Raw genomic sequence first — 17,800 nt, forward strand, 5'->3', positions numbered from 1 at the left:
TCATCAATGGTTTGGGCCTTGTTAGAGACTTCCCAGAGCACATACTAAGAGTGTTGCGATATTGTATTATTCTCACAATAGCGATTGTTACATAAAGAAGATAATCCCTCCACATGAAGATCATTTCATATTAGGAGAACCAACATGCCCCATGCATTCGGATAGGTAGTTGGTATGGATAGTGATTTTATTGTTGAAGCACATCCTTACAAGATCTCCACATGTGTGGTTATCCTAAATGATTCCTAGTGTGTGAGATCAATAATTTGGCTTGCACCAAAGATGCTTAAATATCACCAAGCTAGAAATTATGGTGTTCCATGATTTTTAAACTATCAATATGAAATCAAATATTTTGTTGATGAGGGTCCAAGAGTTTAGAAAATGGGGTAACATGTTCCTAAAACCCTTATTTTTGAGTGTTTTATAATGAATTTTCTAGTCAAAATATCTAAATTATTACCTTGAAGATCATACTTTGAGTCAAGCTATCATATAAAAGGACCTCTCAAAAGTGTGCACTTACTATGCACACAAGAAATGCCAACCATTCAAACAAAATTACCTCCTTTCCCTTCCTTCCTCCCCCAACTGCTCTTTGTCACACATCTATAGAAAGAATTAGCACTTGTATACATAAACATAGACTTCCTTAAAGATCATACTTTGAGTCAAGCTATCATATAAAAGGACCTCTCAAAAGTGTGCACTTATTGTGCACACAAGAAATGTCAACCATTCAAACAAAATTACCTCATTTCCCTTCCTTCCTCCCCCAACTGCTCATTGTCACACATCTATAGAAAGAATTAGCACTTGTATACATAAACATAGACTTCCACAAGGGTAGTGAACTGCAAAGAAATGCACGCATTTGTTCTTCAAAGGGCTTATGCTTGAGGCTCCCTGCCATGTTGCTATTGGTGAGCTCTTTTTCCTTTGAATGGTAGATGGCCCTCTTCTTTTAGGCACTTGAGGATTCTCCGAGTGTTAAAGTGACTCGTGAGGACGCTTTCTACGAGACAACTTGAGGGTGGGGTTAAACACACTTTTGTTTAAACCTTCACAAGGGAGAGGTGTGGAGCACGCACCATAGAGTTGAGATGATTTGGATGTTCATATTAGATAGCATAATATTTCAAAAAAGGAAAATGTAGGGAATAAGCCATTAATACTTATGTTGTCATTGACAATAGTGAGAAAAATATTTGGCTCTCGATATATATCGGCACAGGCCCCACAGATTTTGGCAGGTTCAACCCGTACAAGGTAACTATGGGTCCCATAATTTAAAAAGGCCCCTAAAATGACGTTTGGTCTCTCCTCAATGGACTCTCCAGGATTCGAATCCTGCACTCTGCTGATCTAAGGCATACGCTCAGAACCATACTCCTGCATGAGAGGATAATGACATGTCAGCATCTAGTAAATTAATTATTCAAATAAATACAAAAAATAAAGTGACCAGCAAGTCACTGGGAGAGAGCCGACACGTCCATAAAACCTCTGGGGCCCGTACTGATATTTATCTTCGTCGCAAATATCTAGCTTCGTTGTACTTTGAAGATAATTTCTCCTTCATTTACCAATACTTATGGTGACAACAATAAACACAAGTAATAAGAAGGTCATCCCGATGAATCTATACTTGCGAGCGTCTGATAGCGTTCAACTGTTCTGGCTCAAAGGGCCAACCATGGACAATGGATGAAGTAGTATATGAACGCTAGCTGCAAAACGTTGTGCAATTTGGCAACGTTTAAAGAAAAACAAAAACGGGGCCCTCAGTTGCTCAAGTGAAAAAAAATAAATGGAACCTCCATCAACGTACGAATGAAGAGCACAACTAGCGGCAAGACGATCTGAGTGCGACATGCTGAGAATGCGTCTGTGGGCAATCGGCGTGGTCGACTGTGATGCGTTGAAGTAATTAGACTTACAGAAGCAAAGAGAACGTAAGTGTAGAGCAGGCTACTACTTGGAGGGGGATCTATTAATAATTAAGGATAGTAACTATAAGCTTGCACTTAGGCTGCCTGAGCGGCTGGTAATTGGCGGTGGGCGAGATGGGGAGTAGCCGTTGCAGCAACAATGGCCTCGCAGGTGTAGAGCTCGAGCTTGTGCGAAAGGGCGTCGGGCAGGCGCGCAAGCAGGTTCTTGGAGGCGTAGCTGGCGGTATAAAGCCCGTGGCGCATGCCGGCAAAGTGGAAGGAGAGATTGCCGCCCAGCCAGTAGGTGAGGCTTTGGATGTAAGCGTCCAGCTCCTCGCTTACATACAAGGAGGGATCGGAGCCGCTGCGGATGTCCTGGACGAGGCGCACGCACTCCTCGTCCATGTTCTTGACGAGCTGAGAGACGTCGAGCATGATTTGGTGGAGGTCGGGAGGAGTGACGGCGACGTGAGTGCCACTGGCGCTGCTCCTAGCAGCGGCGTCGATGGAGTCCTTGAGGCGGTTGTAGTAGAGGATGGAGACGAGGTTGAAGAAGTCGCCGTCGTTGTATTCCTTCTCGAAGGAGAGAAGGTCGTTGAGCCAGCAGATGTGGTAGAGAGTGGCGTCCCTCAGGCGGAGAAGGAGCGGGTGGGCCAGCGTGCGCTCGTCCAGCTCGATGCCGAGGGCGAACTCAATCAGGACGTCGCAGGCTCTCCAGCAGCTGGAATCCCGCCGCAACCGCTTGTACTCCTCCACGTTGGCCAGGCGCCCGCTCTGCCGGTAGCCCACCTGGGTGGGGCAGTGGCCCGAAGGAAGTCGCGGAAGGTGCCCACGAAACGCTGCTGCTGGCCCACTGGCATGCCGCTCCGCAGATCCGACCACACCTCGCGCGCCGACTCCTCGATGAGGCGGATGGCTAGGCGGGCACGTGTCGCAAGCTGTGTAGAGCTGCTAGATGCTACTGCTGCGGCCGACTCCTCATCGTCACGATCCTCCAGCACGGCCATGATCTGTGCCCCCAGGAGCGCAGCGGCCGAGGAGTCGGCGGCCATCTCCTGGGGCTCGTCGAGCAGGTTGTCCACCATGTGCAGCCACGCCATGAACTTGATGATGGCCGGCATGCGCGAGCTCAGACCGTTGGCGTACGACAGCGTCACCAGAATGTCAAAGCGCGACTTGAGGGCCACGCTCACTGCGAAGCCGCCACCTTGACCGGCGCCGCCCAGCAGCAGCATCTCCCCGAAACGAGAGAGGAGTCACTCCTGCGACAGCTGCTTCAGCTGCAGGTAGTCCGGGTGGATTGTCTGAGAAGGAAAGGAGGACTGCACCTCGGGAAGCTCCACGCTTGTGATGGACTTGTCGAGGGGCAGGTCCGTCAGCCCCATCTTCTCCACCGCATCTGCGGGCAGCAGGAGCTCAGTTATGTGAGACAGCACGAACGACGACGTGACCGGAGTCATAGGATTGTATGTATATAGCAATGGACGACGAGCGATAGGGAAATGAGCCGGGTTGGTTTTGTAGTTCTTATGGGCGAGCACCAACTAGCTGGTGCGAGCACATTGGCAGCAAGTCTCTAGTTATGTAGAACCTGGCTAAGACTAACAACGAAACCCGAGCGATCAGAGCGTCGACGAAGCTGATAGACCTGCTGCAATTACCGCTGGTTTTGTACGGTCGGGTATGGTAGATGCAGGCTGCAACCACATGGGAGAAGAAGAGGTCAAACATTTGTGACTCAGAACCGGCGTCCGCCGCCGTGCCCTGGGGGGTTCATTTCGGCACACGCTCACGCGACTCGGATGCTACTCACTTCATGTTGCGCCGCTCTTTGAAAAGACACTCCCAAATTCCGATGCCTGCTCTTTCAAAGATCTCTTTGAGCATCGCATCAAGGATAACGAAATTCACAAAAGCGTTGAAGTTTTCCAATATTCGGAGACATTGTTACACGATTTCCTTGTCAGACAAACTGTGAAACTTCTTTCCTTTCGGCGCAAGTGCATCATGCATGTGGTGATAGCAAAGTCCACGTTTGAACGGCCGAGTCCAAAGGGGAAAGTGTCCCAAGATGTACTCTGCGGAAACCGCCAACCTTTTAAAAAGGCAAGGTGTGACTCTAGGGCAATGTTCGGGAATAAATATTTTGTGAACCTAACATAGACCCTTCTTGTTTTAGCGTAAGGCTGCTTCATAAAATTTGAACCATTCAAAAACTTCACATTTCAAATTGAACCTGCCCAAACCCCTTGATCTTGCAATTTGAATTGGTCAAATTCCTTTTTAAATCTTTAATGAAAGAATAATCATCTTTTTTTTCTATTATTTGAAAGGGTATATGTTTTAAAGTTTTCCTTTGGAAGTTCAATTACTTATCTCTTACACCTTATATTTAATGAAAACCCTTATTATCATTAAGCAACTTGATCTATATTGCTTATCTAAAAATTTAATAGATAAAAACAAATGTATACAAGTGCTTTCTATGGCCTCATAGAAGCATATACATTATAAGTGCAAAGATAAAAAGAACGTATAAAATAGAAGCCCAAAAGAAAAGAAGTTAAAGAAGAAAAAAAAACAAAACTAGCATAAAAGATAACATTATAAAATATATAAAAAATAAAAAATAAAAAAGTTTGGAAAAATTCAAGCACATTTTATTCAAAGCAACCATGATACAAAAAGAAAAAATAAAACTAACATGAAAGTTAAGAATATAATGAAATACAACAAAAATTATAAACAAAAAAGTTTTAAAAATTTTCAAGCACATTTTATTAAAAATAAACATGATCTAAAAACAAATGCAAAATATTATGGTTCTAAATATAGAAGCAACGAAGGAAAAAATAAGTTTAACATAGGAACATGGTTAAAAGTCAAAAGAATCAAGACAACAAAACTACAAATAATGCATAGTGAATTCAAGATCATCATAGACCATAAAAAATTAGTTGGTCCTATAAATATGGATTCCTTGTGTTGTGTATAAATATCAACATGTTTTTAAAGCCCATAAGTCCATACTCTTAATGAACTCCATATCAATGAACTTAGAAGGCCCTTCAATAAATATTTTCATTAATATATCTAAACTCTTAATCTCCAAATGATTACGTAGCTTACTCTTTATCACTGTTTGAGCACTAAAACCTCTTTCACAAATAGCAATGATTGAACATTGGATAAGAGCTACTTGACAAAGAGTAAGAACATTCGAATAAGCATCCCTCCACATACTATTGCTAGCAAGTGTTGAAGTTATCTCTGGCAATGTGAATTGTATTCAATCTCTAGAAGCTTGATGCTTAAATTTTCTAAATTCTTTCTTAAACTCATCAACTTCTACCACTGCACGGAATTCTTCTATATTTAGCTTTTTAGGGGAGCCATAATATTAAGTCAATTCATCTATCTCTTAGGCTCCATAGTTCTTTAAGGCCTTCTCGTGTATTGGATATTATGCAGGCACAAGTATCTTTAAACAATTAAGTATATAATTATCTTGAAATAAAAAATTCAAGTTACTTAACCCACTAAATTGGAAATGCAACTTGAAATTCTAAGGCCCTATTAGAGTCTTTTCCATTTATTTTATGTTTTAAATCATGCACATAAAATTTCTTTTCATGCAAAGCACCTCTTAATGTATATAAATATCATTTTTCAAGGCCATAGTTTGGAAGGATATCATATCCATGTACTCCGACATTTAATGCATTCATATCAGGAGGAGGATAATCAATGTAATATTGTGTGATGGATACAATTTCATTCTTCACAAGACTATCTATAGTTGTTATATCTACAAAGTCTTGTTGAAACATTTGGCTTAGTGTTGTTAAACCTCTCAACATGTCAGCTAAGAAATATAAGCAATAAATGTACTCAAACTCAGCCAATTCTTTATAAATATGCAATACCTCTCTTCTTGTGATCTCAAGTATTACATCATAAGAGTCCTTGGATACTCTACTAATAGCTCTATATCTACTTAACCATCCCACATCAAAAGTATGCTCAAGTCTAAAAATGGGATATGCCAAATCTTCATGTTAGCATTAAAGTACAAATCTATAGCATTAATATGTTTTTAAAGCTTTTTCCAATAAGGCATCTCTTTTGCTACACTAGATATTTCAAGGGAACTATGATGGGCAACACAATGAATTGATGTTAAAAATGAATTAACGTATTTTTTCAATAAGGCATGGACACCGTTCAGACTCCTTTCCTACCATTGGCGAACATCCATCAAACCCAAATGCGATGAATCTAAACAAATCTAGCTTACATTTCTTTAGCTCACTAATAGTAGCCTCAAACAAAGATCATGCAAATGCCATCATGCACATGTATGATATCATAAAAGCTTGTTTTAAGAACACAATCAACGTCAAGATATGATAAATAAATAACCATATGTCCATGTGCGAAGACATCATTTGACTCATCAACTAAAACACCAAACCATGCACTAGTGGAAACCTTTTCTATTCTACTTTTCATAAGGGAGGATACCATGAAAAAACTAATTTCAACACATGCCTTATCATTATTATAAAGACTAGTAGTGTATGGTACATGGCAACCTTGCAATAAGCTTATCATTTCACAAAACACAAAAAATAGAAATTTTTTCTTTGCAATTAAATATGCAGCTCTAAAAAATGAAAGTAATGCCTCATCTTTTACTACTCTTTTTTTAAACACTCTTTTCAATGGAGTCTTTTCCTTCAAACAAAATAGCTTGCATAGAAAACTTATGACATGATGTGTGAACATGGGACTTTAAGTTACAAATTTTAAAATTTATAGACCCCCTTTTAGAATATGCACTATCTAGATGAGGATTTTTTTTAAAAAAAATTGTAATATATTTTTACTTCATCTCTATCATAAACAAGCCATTTAAATTGATCTAGTCAATCCTCTTGAAAAAGTAAGTGTCCTTTTCTCCTTTCAAATTCAACTATTTCTTCAAGTGATATGTTATCGAATGATTCATTTGAAGATAACATATTAATTGAAGTTGAGACCCCAACATTATCTGTATTTTCTTTTCCTTTTTAGAAGGATGCTTGGCTATGTTTTCAATCCCAACCCATGCAAGAAGGTCTCGTTGTCTCTTATCTTTCAATTTAGGTGCCATTTCTCAAAGATAAAAAGAGTCCTTGCGACCTGATTGTGTTTTTAATAATCATTAATATTTTCTACCTTTTGTTATACATTCTTTCCCTTTGAAAATCCAAGCTCCTTAAATAGCCAACCTCTATCTTCAAATGATAATGTCTCACAAACCTTTAACCTATTAACAACCGCATAGCAAAAAGAAAATAATATTAATATTTTTCCTTGAAGCTTTCACTAGCAATTTTTCATTTAGAGATGAGAGAGAGAGAGAGAGAGATCAGAGAAGCTTGTATATACTTTGGAGATTGATCTTCTTCTTATCCTTGTGCTTGAGCCTTATGTTGTAGATTCGTGCCATAGCAGCATAGTCTACAAGCTCTTTAAGGTCCTAAGAGTGATGCCAAATGAAAGAGACTCTCTCTTTCTCTCTCGAAATATGCCCTCAAAATAGACTCACAAACTCAATTGAAGTCTCTCTCTCTCTCTCTCTCTCTCTCTCTCTCTCTCTCTCTACACAACTTACTAGGCTCCATGAGTGCATCAGCTAGCCACCTAGGCCCTTGTAGAATCTTCATTGGCTTTAGAGTCCAAACTTTTCCCATGCTTCAATAGCTGCCAAGAGATTCTTCCCAGGCCAAGGTGACACGTCCCAAGCTAGCTACTACAATCTATTTGACTATAATGTTATTGTTGTTGCCACAACAGGAAGTAATGTGTAGGAGTAGTTGCACTGCCAACCACCAATACAATAGGGTGATGCTGAACATTGCTACCTAGTAGATAGTAGAAAAAATAGATGTGGCCACTAGTGTAGCCATGTTACACTAGCTATGGTGTAGGAAGCTTGGTTATTTGAAAATTTGTCACTGACAAATGGAGTTTGGGGGGGTGTAGGATAGAAGAAGTGTAGCCCTAGGCCTTGCAAGTCATACAAACTAGAAAGGCACCACCAAAGAAAGAAGCAAGGCATTGAGGAAGCACAAAGTCCTTCACGAAGAATCAAGAGGCACCAGAAGTTCACGACAATGAGGCAACACATTGAGTCTGGACTCTAAAAGCATCTCAAACATGAGTTGCATGATAATGTTGGAGCTATATATAGCTCACCCTATCTAGACTAGGTATCATTTATATATATATGTAGATTATGAGTGTACATGGTGCGTCTCTTCTCTCTCTCACACATCTCTATATATCTTCTCTCTCTATATCTCAACATGGTATCAGAGCAACCATGATCAACTACAACTAATTCCTTGAAGAAGACAATCAAAAAGTATACCTATGTAGTATCTCTTCAATTCTTGATTCATGTTCTTCTCATGCTTAAATTTGATGTATTGTGTATGTTATGAGCATATTATATTATTAATTTTAAGCATAGAAGAAATTCAATTGATCATCATTTAGATTGTGGATATGTTGAATTGCAAATATACATTCCTTGGACACCCTAAAAGTTTCTATTTCAGAAACTTTTAAGAAAATGCATTCCTTAAGAAAACCACTTTTTGTAATGTACTAGGACTTACAATATTTCTTCAAGAAAATTCTTCCTTAATTTAGAGTTCTATGCCAAAAGTTAGTTAAGGTAAATTGGACTTGAAATAGGAAAACAAACAAGACAACAGCTTTTTGTACAGACTTCTACAACACAAGTTTTGTCACAATTCATCACTTGTGAATTTTTACCAAAATTAGCCAAATCATCATCTATTATTGGCCAAAAAGTAAAATGATAATGTTTTGATCATTGTTCATATTTATCATTTATTTTAGGCCACTTTATTCTTGCCCACATTTCATCTACCTTGGGCCACTTTATTTTAGTGTATGTTTTTTGAACTAAATGTCTTTCTTTATAGCATAGCTTATGCATACGACTTGTTGTGCTACACTTTTATCGTCATTTTATATACAAAGTGCAATTCTATAATCTCATATTGTACATATTCTCTTAGCCTAATATGCCAAATTCTGTCATTATTAATGGATTTTCTTCTTGACAAAGTTCTATCCCTCACTTTCAAGGACAAGGATTCCTTGGATGGAAAGTAAAGATACCACTAATTCTTGAAAACAATGACTTGCATAATATTGTTCTTGGTAATTATGAATGTCTGCCTCAACTAATTGATATAACTGAAGGACCTATATTTGAAGAATGGCAAACTGCTTATAATGAGTGGGTTAGACATGATAAAGCAGCTCATCGATATACTCTTATGCTTGATTTATGTAATCTTTCAACCTCATAAGCTATATGGGAGTATTTGATAGTAATTTTTGAGAAGAAATCTATTACGTAAATACTTTATCTTTGTAGTCAGCTCACTAACACTACAAGATATAGACCTTATAGCGACGTTTAAAGCGACGAAAATACAAACAACAAAATTTGCCCCCGTCGTCGCAAAAAGCGTCGTTATTGACGACGCCATAGAATCGTCGCTATTTGCGTCGCTATTTGCGTCGCAATATATAGCGACGCATATAGCGACGATTGCAGAGATTTTGCGACGCTGATAGCGACGATAATAGCGACGCCTGCAGCAAATTTGCGACGCAAATAGCGACGGTAACAGAGAAAAAAAAATTTTGTGGCAGGACAGCAAGCTGCCCTGCCACATATAGCACTGTGTGCTGTATGAGAGCCATACAAAATAGTTTCTGCAATGCTGCATACAAAGCGTTTGCAAACAAAAAGAATCTATACTGAAATCATAAAACTGATAGATGAAATAAATACATGATATCGCATAAAATACGATTGGTACAATCATAAAACAATATCACTAATACATAGAAAATGTCTATATAGATCGGGCGACTAAAAACTAAAGGTATGTGAGCGCTAAGGATCCGAGGGCGAGCTACAAATCGTCGTCCCCCGAAAGCTCGTCCCTCTGCAAAGGAGCATCAAACGGATTTTGCAGAAAAAGAAACAACATATCAATCCACCATACAATAATGCATTCAAATATCTCATGGTAACTACGGACATGAAAGATGAGAGACTTACTGGGCCGCCGCGTCTGTACAATCGGTCGATCAATGATCTGAGACCGTGCCTCTCTGCATATTGAGTCTCAAGGCCTTGCGGATCACGATTTGTAATGGAGTGCTGCAAAGAAAACAAAATGCTAACTGTTAGAAACATGATTGTCAGTACAAATAACATCTCAAAAAAACAAATAAGCAAAACAAAAGAGAAACTTACAAAGTCCTCCAAATATGTCATGTGGCCGCCACTCCCAAGATGATGTACTGATCCGGCCTCGATTCGTGCCCTCGCCGCCTCCCGCTGCTGACTTCAACGTCCTGGCGAATTTGTAGTCTCCTCCCTCAGTCGGCGCCAGTCCTCTGCATCTAACCACTCGGGCTTTGGAGCCCCACTCTTGATTGCCTTGCGTGCGTCAGATCGTCTATGTGACATGTATGCACGCATGCAATCCATCATCCAGCCCGTAGAGAATCTATCCACTGCGGCTGGCACCGGGAACTCCTCGTGCAAGGATGCTACTATGTACTCCTTGCTCCCCTCCGGTATGTTCCTCCAATGATCCAGGACGTTGTGCCGAAAAACTTGTTGGCACAACTCCCTCATGCGAGCCATCACCCTCCTCCCCTCATCATTCATGATGATAGCTCCTGACCTGCCATCCACTAGGTATCCATAATCCCTAGGAGTGTGCCTCGTATGGGCCCTCTCCCATCTCCGTCCACGCTCCTGGGCATATCCAGGAGACCCCTGAACATCCGGTGTACCGACGGGGGTACCCTCTCCCGGAGTGCCACTGAAAGGGGTGCCACCAGAGGGGGTGCCACCAAAAGGAGTGCCACCAGAGGGGGTGCCACCAAAAGGAGTGCCACCAAAAGGCGTGACATCTGCCGACGGCTGCGTAAAAGCCGGAGTAACTGGAGTGGAAGTCCCCACAGGTGTGACAAATCCTGGAGGTGACCGAGCTCTAGCTGAACGACGAGACGGAGACACCGCGTCCGTGTCTCCACAGCAGCACCCCCTTGATCCTCCTGCAGTCGCAGTCCCTCCCTCTGGCCCAAGTCGCGAGCGTCGAGATCGTCTGCTCGAAGCTGAAGCATCTGATCGCACTGAAGCTGATCTAGCAGAGCGCCCTGACGAAGAACGAGACAGCTCCTGATCTGCTATCTCTCTGAATCTCGCGAGCTGATCTGGAGACATACGTGCCATCATCTCCTGAAACTCCTCATCGCTCATCCCTCGACTCATCCTGAAAATATCGATACCTGCAGAGATAAAAAATAATGTTAGAATAATCAATTGAAACTATACAAAGCGCATTAATATAAATCATTTTTGAAAAATCCATCTTAAAATGCATATCTTATCTACCTTTATGGAAGATCTAAACAATGAATTGAGTAATACAATTCTCCAAGAATGAAGTATTCTATGGTCCCATGTTAATCTCCTGACATAACTCTGCATACACTGGAAGGTCGATAGACATGTCACTACAAAAGAACGAGTCTGCCTCGTTCTCAAAAAATTCTACGACTTCAGTATTTCCATCATTGTTAGCCGATGCGGGCTCCAAGCTTGCGGTGGCCTCCACCCCTTGTAATTTCGATCCCTCTATTTGCATATATTCTTCATCTATGCCTGGAACATCGCTTTGATCGTATACTCTCGCACCTCGAGAAGTTGAAGGTATAACATACCACCATCGAGGTTGTCGGGGATTTGGATAGAAGATTACCTGTTCACAAACACTTACAAACCGTCTTCAAACCATTGTGACATAAAGCATGTCGTATTACAATTAGCAAGCAAATGACTAGAAGATTACCTGTTCACAATGTGCCGGCAACACAAAGGTGTCGCGCAAATCCATCCATTTTTTTTCGGAATCTATTTCGAGAAATCCAGATGGACCTCGTCGAACCGTTGCGCCAGCTCCTCCAAGCACCACTTTGAACCACTGCACATCGAATATTATCATGGAGAAGCTACGGTAATCCACCGTAATAATACTTTGCAAATTCCCAAAATACTCCATCTCATCCACAATCGTGTTCGGATCCGTTGCTCGTCGCCGGCTCTCTTGCTCAAACCTTGCCATGACACCACAGTCCATTGTGGAGCGCATTTTGTCAATACGCTCCACCCGAAAATGCCGTCCGCGCGACCACGCTGCACTATATATTTTGTACTGCACATTGAAACACTCAAATTAGATGTAGCAAACAAATTCAGATACGACACATTCTAAACCCCTCATTACCTTTGGACTACATCCCCTCGAGAACTCCCACTCCTCCATTGAGACCTCTGCCCCTTCGCTGGATGCTGCGATCAAGGCTCCATGCAACCATCGTGTTGACATAAACCGCGGCATCTCCTCCATGCCTTCGGGATATCGAATCGGTCGGTGACGCGTACTGCGTCGGAATTCAGCTCGCGCTTCCTCTCGATCTTGCCTTGCAATTTGGTACTTGGCGAGCCACGTGTCCATGGAGGCATGGTGCAACATACAAAAGCGATTCACCTTCTCTTCCATTGAGGCATCCATTCTTTTTTCTACCCCATTTCCAACCACCACATCTCCAGTCAGCCTATCATCGTCCTTGAGCGTCCATAGCATTTCATTGTCTGGTTCCACCGTTGGTAGCCATTGTGAGATATGCATTAATGCCTCTGACACCAACCAACCCTCCGCCATGCTACCTTCCGGACGAGCTCGTTGTCGCACAAAGCCTTTCAGGGTTTTCATGAAGCGCTCCAGGAAGAACATCCATCGCGTATGGATAGGTCCGGCAATCTCCACTTCGTCCACAAGATGCACAAGAAGGTGAACTTGTATCGTGAGCATGCTAGTGGGCAGGTATTTCTCAAAGAGACAGACCGTCTCAACTGCTCCCCGCCTTGCGGATTCAATAGAGGACGTCTTAATCTCTTTCTGTGAGATCCATTGCACCAAAGTCGACAGCTTGTAAATGGCCCCGCGAATTTCTGGAGTTAGGCATCCCGCGATCGCGATCGGTAGGACAAACTGCCACAAATGAGAAAGCATTAAGAATAATGGTCACTTTTCAAATTTCAAAATGTCCACGCTAATTAAAATCCATTCTGTTCACAAACCTGATATATCTTATGCCAATCATGGGATTTTAGCCCAGACATTTGGTCATCTTTAGAAAATGCGGACCTGAGAGAACGCATCATACCCGTCGGAGTGTGGATAGACTTGATTACTTGCTTCACAATGCGCTCTTCTTTGGTAGACAAAACCCAGGGAGCGCGAGGAAGCTGCACTCCCCCTTCAGCACTCGACTGCGGCCAAAGCGCCTCCATCTTACCTACCTCCTTTAAATCCATTCGTGACCCTATAGTGTCTCTCTTTCCTGTGATGTGGTCCCATAGCAAGCTGCCCACATTTTTGAAAATATGCATGGGATCCAACAAGTGGTTGACCTATAAGTGGGTCCAATATGGCAACTCGTAGAAAACTGAGAACCGTCGCATTCCATTTGGATGTGATTCCGGGTTTACCATTTTCAGCTCGTACCAGCTTGCAGCGTTCATACGTGCTGGAGGTCGTCCAAGAAAACCTTCCCTGAGTTCATGATCCTCCGGCAAGAAAGTGGCGTGTCCTTGATATACCATCTTCTTCATGGTTCGTGACCTTCGGGAGTCTAACTGTGGCCCACACAATGGACATGCATGATAACCTGAGGTAACGAGACCTGCAAGGCGATCCACGACCTAGTGAATACTTGATTGAATGAAATAAAATATAGATATTACCGGCGTGAACAAAGGTCTGCTCACCTGAGCACTCTCCCAATCCCGGAAAGTCATGCATCGTCCACATGAGAATGGCTCGAATGTTGGCTGACCGCCGACCATCGCGCCTGCTCATATCTTGCACCGTGACCCCCTCCTCCCACAAAATCTTAAGCTCATCGACTAATGGACGAAGATACACGTCCATATTTTTTACTTTGTAGCGGCCCGGGACGAGCAAGCTAAGGATGAGATGTCCTTTCTTCGTAGAAAGCCATGGAGGAATGTTGTAGTTGACAAGCACTATAGGCCACACACTGTAAGAAGTCGAGCGCAGACCGAATGGGTTCACACCATCCATGACGAGACCGAGCCGAAGATTCCTTGGCTCTCGCGCAAAGCCTGGGAAGGTAGAGTCAATGTGGCTCCATGCGCGCGAATCTGCTGATATTCGTTGCACTCCATCCGTAGACCTATTCTGCACATGCCACGTTGTCAAGCTTGCCATGGCAGACGTGCGAAACATGTGGTTTATGCGGGGGATGAGCGGAAAGTGTCTGAGGACTTTTTGAGGGATGGTCTGCCCTTGCAAGTCCTGTCGATACCTGTGAGCACCACACTTTGGACATGTCTCCATAGTCTCGTATTCATCTCGAAACAATATGCAATCGTTGATACATGCATGGATGTTATTGTAGTCCATGCCAAGCTTCCGTAAAACATGTCGTGCATCATCACGAGACTCAGGCATGGTGTTTGCAGGTGGCAATATATGATATTTCAATAACCTGAAAAAATCATAAAACACCTTAAAAAATCCATCCATATTTACAATAATACTGTTTTAAAAAAAAACAATGAAGTCTGTATGCAAGGTACCTGAATAACTCAGTCACACTCGTATCGCTCCAACCGTATTTTTCTTGCACACTTAAGAGTGCAAGCAATGTCTTCAACCGAGATACTCGGCACCCATCATATAATGGTATGGATGCTTCCTCTCTAAGCGGGTCAGATGTCTCAACATCCATGGGAATCAATGCATCGATCATTGCCTCCATCTCAGGCTCCAAGATTGTAGGCAAGTCGGGAAGGTTGTCTGTCTCCTCTGGCATTGACGATATAGATGGGCCTTGCGAGTGGTCTATTGGCTCCTGCCATCCATCCATCGCATGTCCACGAACTCTTCTAATTGGCCGCAAAGGGTGCACTCCCCCTTGGGTCGAGACATCACCCCCCTGGACACAAAATTTGCCAACAAGACCCAATCTTATTGTGTATGGTTTTCAATTAGCTTGAGAGTACAATGCATGAAAAATGCTAACTTGAAAATATCGTTTGCTGAAAATCTGCAATCGCCTGACCAATAATCTCAGGTTGAAACTCGCCAAATCGTCGTACGTGTTCTATAGACAATCGGCGTTTTCGTCTAATTGCCAACTTGCATTGAGAGCAAGGACATGGGACACGCTGATTAAGATACGACTCGCGGTCTTGAACAATAGGACCTTCTTCGTTTGCCATCTTATCTACATTACAGCAAACGAGGCTTAAATGGATAGCTTTTTGGAGATGTACGTCAACTTGCAAGTTGACCATAAACCTTGCATTGTATATAGTAGTCGAGAGATTTTCCGATGTTATATCTCGGCCTTGTATCATGCTCAACGATTTGTTTGTCCCGGTAGATAATTTTTTGTTATATCTCGGCTTTGAGTATAAGTAATCCATTTTAAAATTAATGCGCGCCATCTATGAAATTTTACAACTATAGTAATAAAATTTATTTCAATCAATTCTACTCATAGTCATAAGACCTGAGAGAAATTATCCTATACTCAATTTAAGGGATCTCCACTTCTATAACAATAATTTTGGGTTAATTTTGATGAAGTACGTGGCCGTATGCAAAGCACATTGCATACCATTATCGATACGTATATTATCTTAAATTTCATTCCCTTCCCTCTCCCTCTCCCTCTCCCTCTCTTCCTCTCTTTCTCTCACCCTCTCCCTCACCCTCTCGTTCTCTTTCTCTCCCTCTCTCATTTCCTCCCTCCTCCTCCCTCTCCCTCTCCCTCCCTCTTTCTCCCTCTTTCTCCCTCGCTCCCTCGCTCCCTCTCCCTCCCCCTCCCTCTTTCTCTCCCTCTCTCATTTCCTTCCCCTCCCCCTCCCCCTCCCTCTCCCTCTCCCTCTCATCTCCCTCTCTTTCTCTTTTTCTCCCTCTCCCTCTCTATCTCTCTTTCTCTCTCATTTCCTAAACAAGCAAAAAATAAAGTGATTTAAACTTCCTCCAAGCAAAAGGGAGAGGGAGAGATACAATGCACTCTCCCTCTCTTTCTCTTTCTATCCCTCTCTCATTTCCTTCCCCTTCCTCTCCCTCTCACTCTCTTTCTCTCTCATTTCCTCTCCTAAACAAGCAAAAAATAAAGTGATTCAAACATTAAACAAGCAAAAGGGAGAGGGAGGGAGAGAGAGAATGCACTCTCCCTCCTTCTCCCTCTCTTTCTCTTTCTCTCCCTCTCCTATTTCCTCCCCCTCCCCCTCCCTCTCCCTCTATTTCTCTTTCTCTTTCTTTCTCTTTCTTTCCCTTTCCCTCTCCCTCTCCCTCTCTTTCTCTCTCGTTTCCTCTCCTAAACAAGCAAAGAAGAAAGTAATTTAAACATTAAACAAGCAAAAGGGAGAGAGAGAGAGAGAATGCACTCTCACTCTCTTTCTCTCCCTCTCCCTCTCTTTCTCTCCCTCTCTCTCCTTCTCCCTCTCCTTCTCTTTCTTTTCCTCTCCTAAATAAACAAAAGAGAACGATTTAAACCTTCAACAAGTAAAAGAAAGAGAGAGGGAGACTCACCAATGAGATATGGCGAGCGTGGGCGACTTCTCTTTGCAACGAGGGCTCCTCCTCTCCTTCGCGAACAACGACGGTGGCGGCGGCGGCGGCGGCGGCGGCAGCAAGTCTCTTCCTCCTCTTCTCTCACAAAGCCTTGGCTCTCTCCCTCGCTCTCTCCCTCGCTCTCGCTCTCAAAAGGCGAAGAAAACAAAATGAAAACGGCGCTCTGGTTTCGGCCGCGCTTTTTTTCCCTGCGGCGTCGCTATTTGCGTCGCAGACGCAAATAGCGACGCCAATAGCGACGCCGATAAATGCCGTCGCTAATCGGCGTCGCTATTGCCCCAGTCCCTTGTAGTGTAAGTTACAAGACAACATCCGAACTTCTATGACAAGACATATTGAATCATTCAAGAACATTATCAATTAGCTTCATGTTGCTGGTGATGCCATTTCATGAAAGCAATTGGTAACATAGCTTCTTGTTGATACTATAAATGATCCTGTTTATAATAATATGGTTATTATGTTATATAACAAAGATGGGATCAATTTTGATCAAGCTTGTATATGTTTGATTGAATATTCACAACAACCACTACAAGATACATGCCTCATATCGATGTTCAAAGTGACGTAAATGTTCATAAATTTTTTTCCCAGTCATCGCTAAAAGTGTCGCTATAAACGTCTCTTCAAAATTGTTGTGCACAAAACTCATCGCTATACAAATGTAGATAACGAAGCTGATAATAACAGTTAGCCAATACAAATATGAAAATATATCTGTAAATATCATAAGATGTGATTTTATACAAAGGATAATAAGTACATCTAATGAATACTACATGAAAGATACATCCACAGATCACATGACCAAAAAAGAAAGAGATATGTGCTCCACAAATCCAAGCATGTGCTACAAATCCTCGCCATATAAAAGCTTGTCCCGACATAAAGGAACGTCGAACGAACTTTGTAAAATGAACAACTAAACATTAGTCCACCATACATAATGCATCAAAAAAGAAAACTAGTGACTATAGACAAGAAAGATGATTGACTTATTGGAACGCCACACGCATATAATCTATCGATGGATAAGTGCAGTGAGACCGTGTCTCTCTACATATTGAGTCTCCA

Source organism: Lygodium microphyllum, chromosome 7 (genome assembly GCF_053477565.2).
Source record: "Lygodium microphyllum isolate KBCC chromosome 7, Lygodium_microphyllum_v1.1.10, whole genome shotgun sequence".
In the NCBI taxonomy this organism is placed as follows: domain Eukaryota; kingdom Viridiplantae; phylum Streptophyta; class Polypodiopsida; order Schizaeales; family Lygodiaceae; genus Lygodium; species Lygodium microphyllum.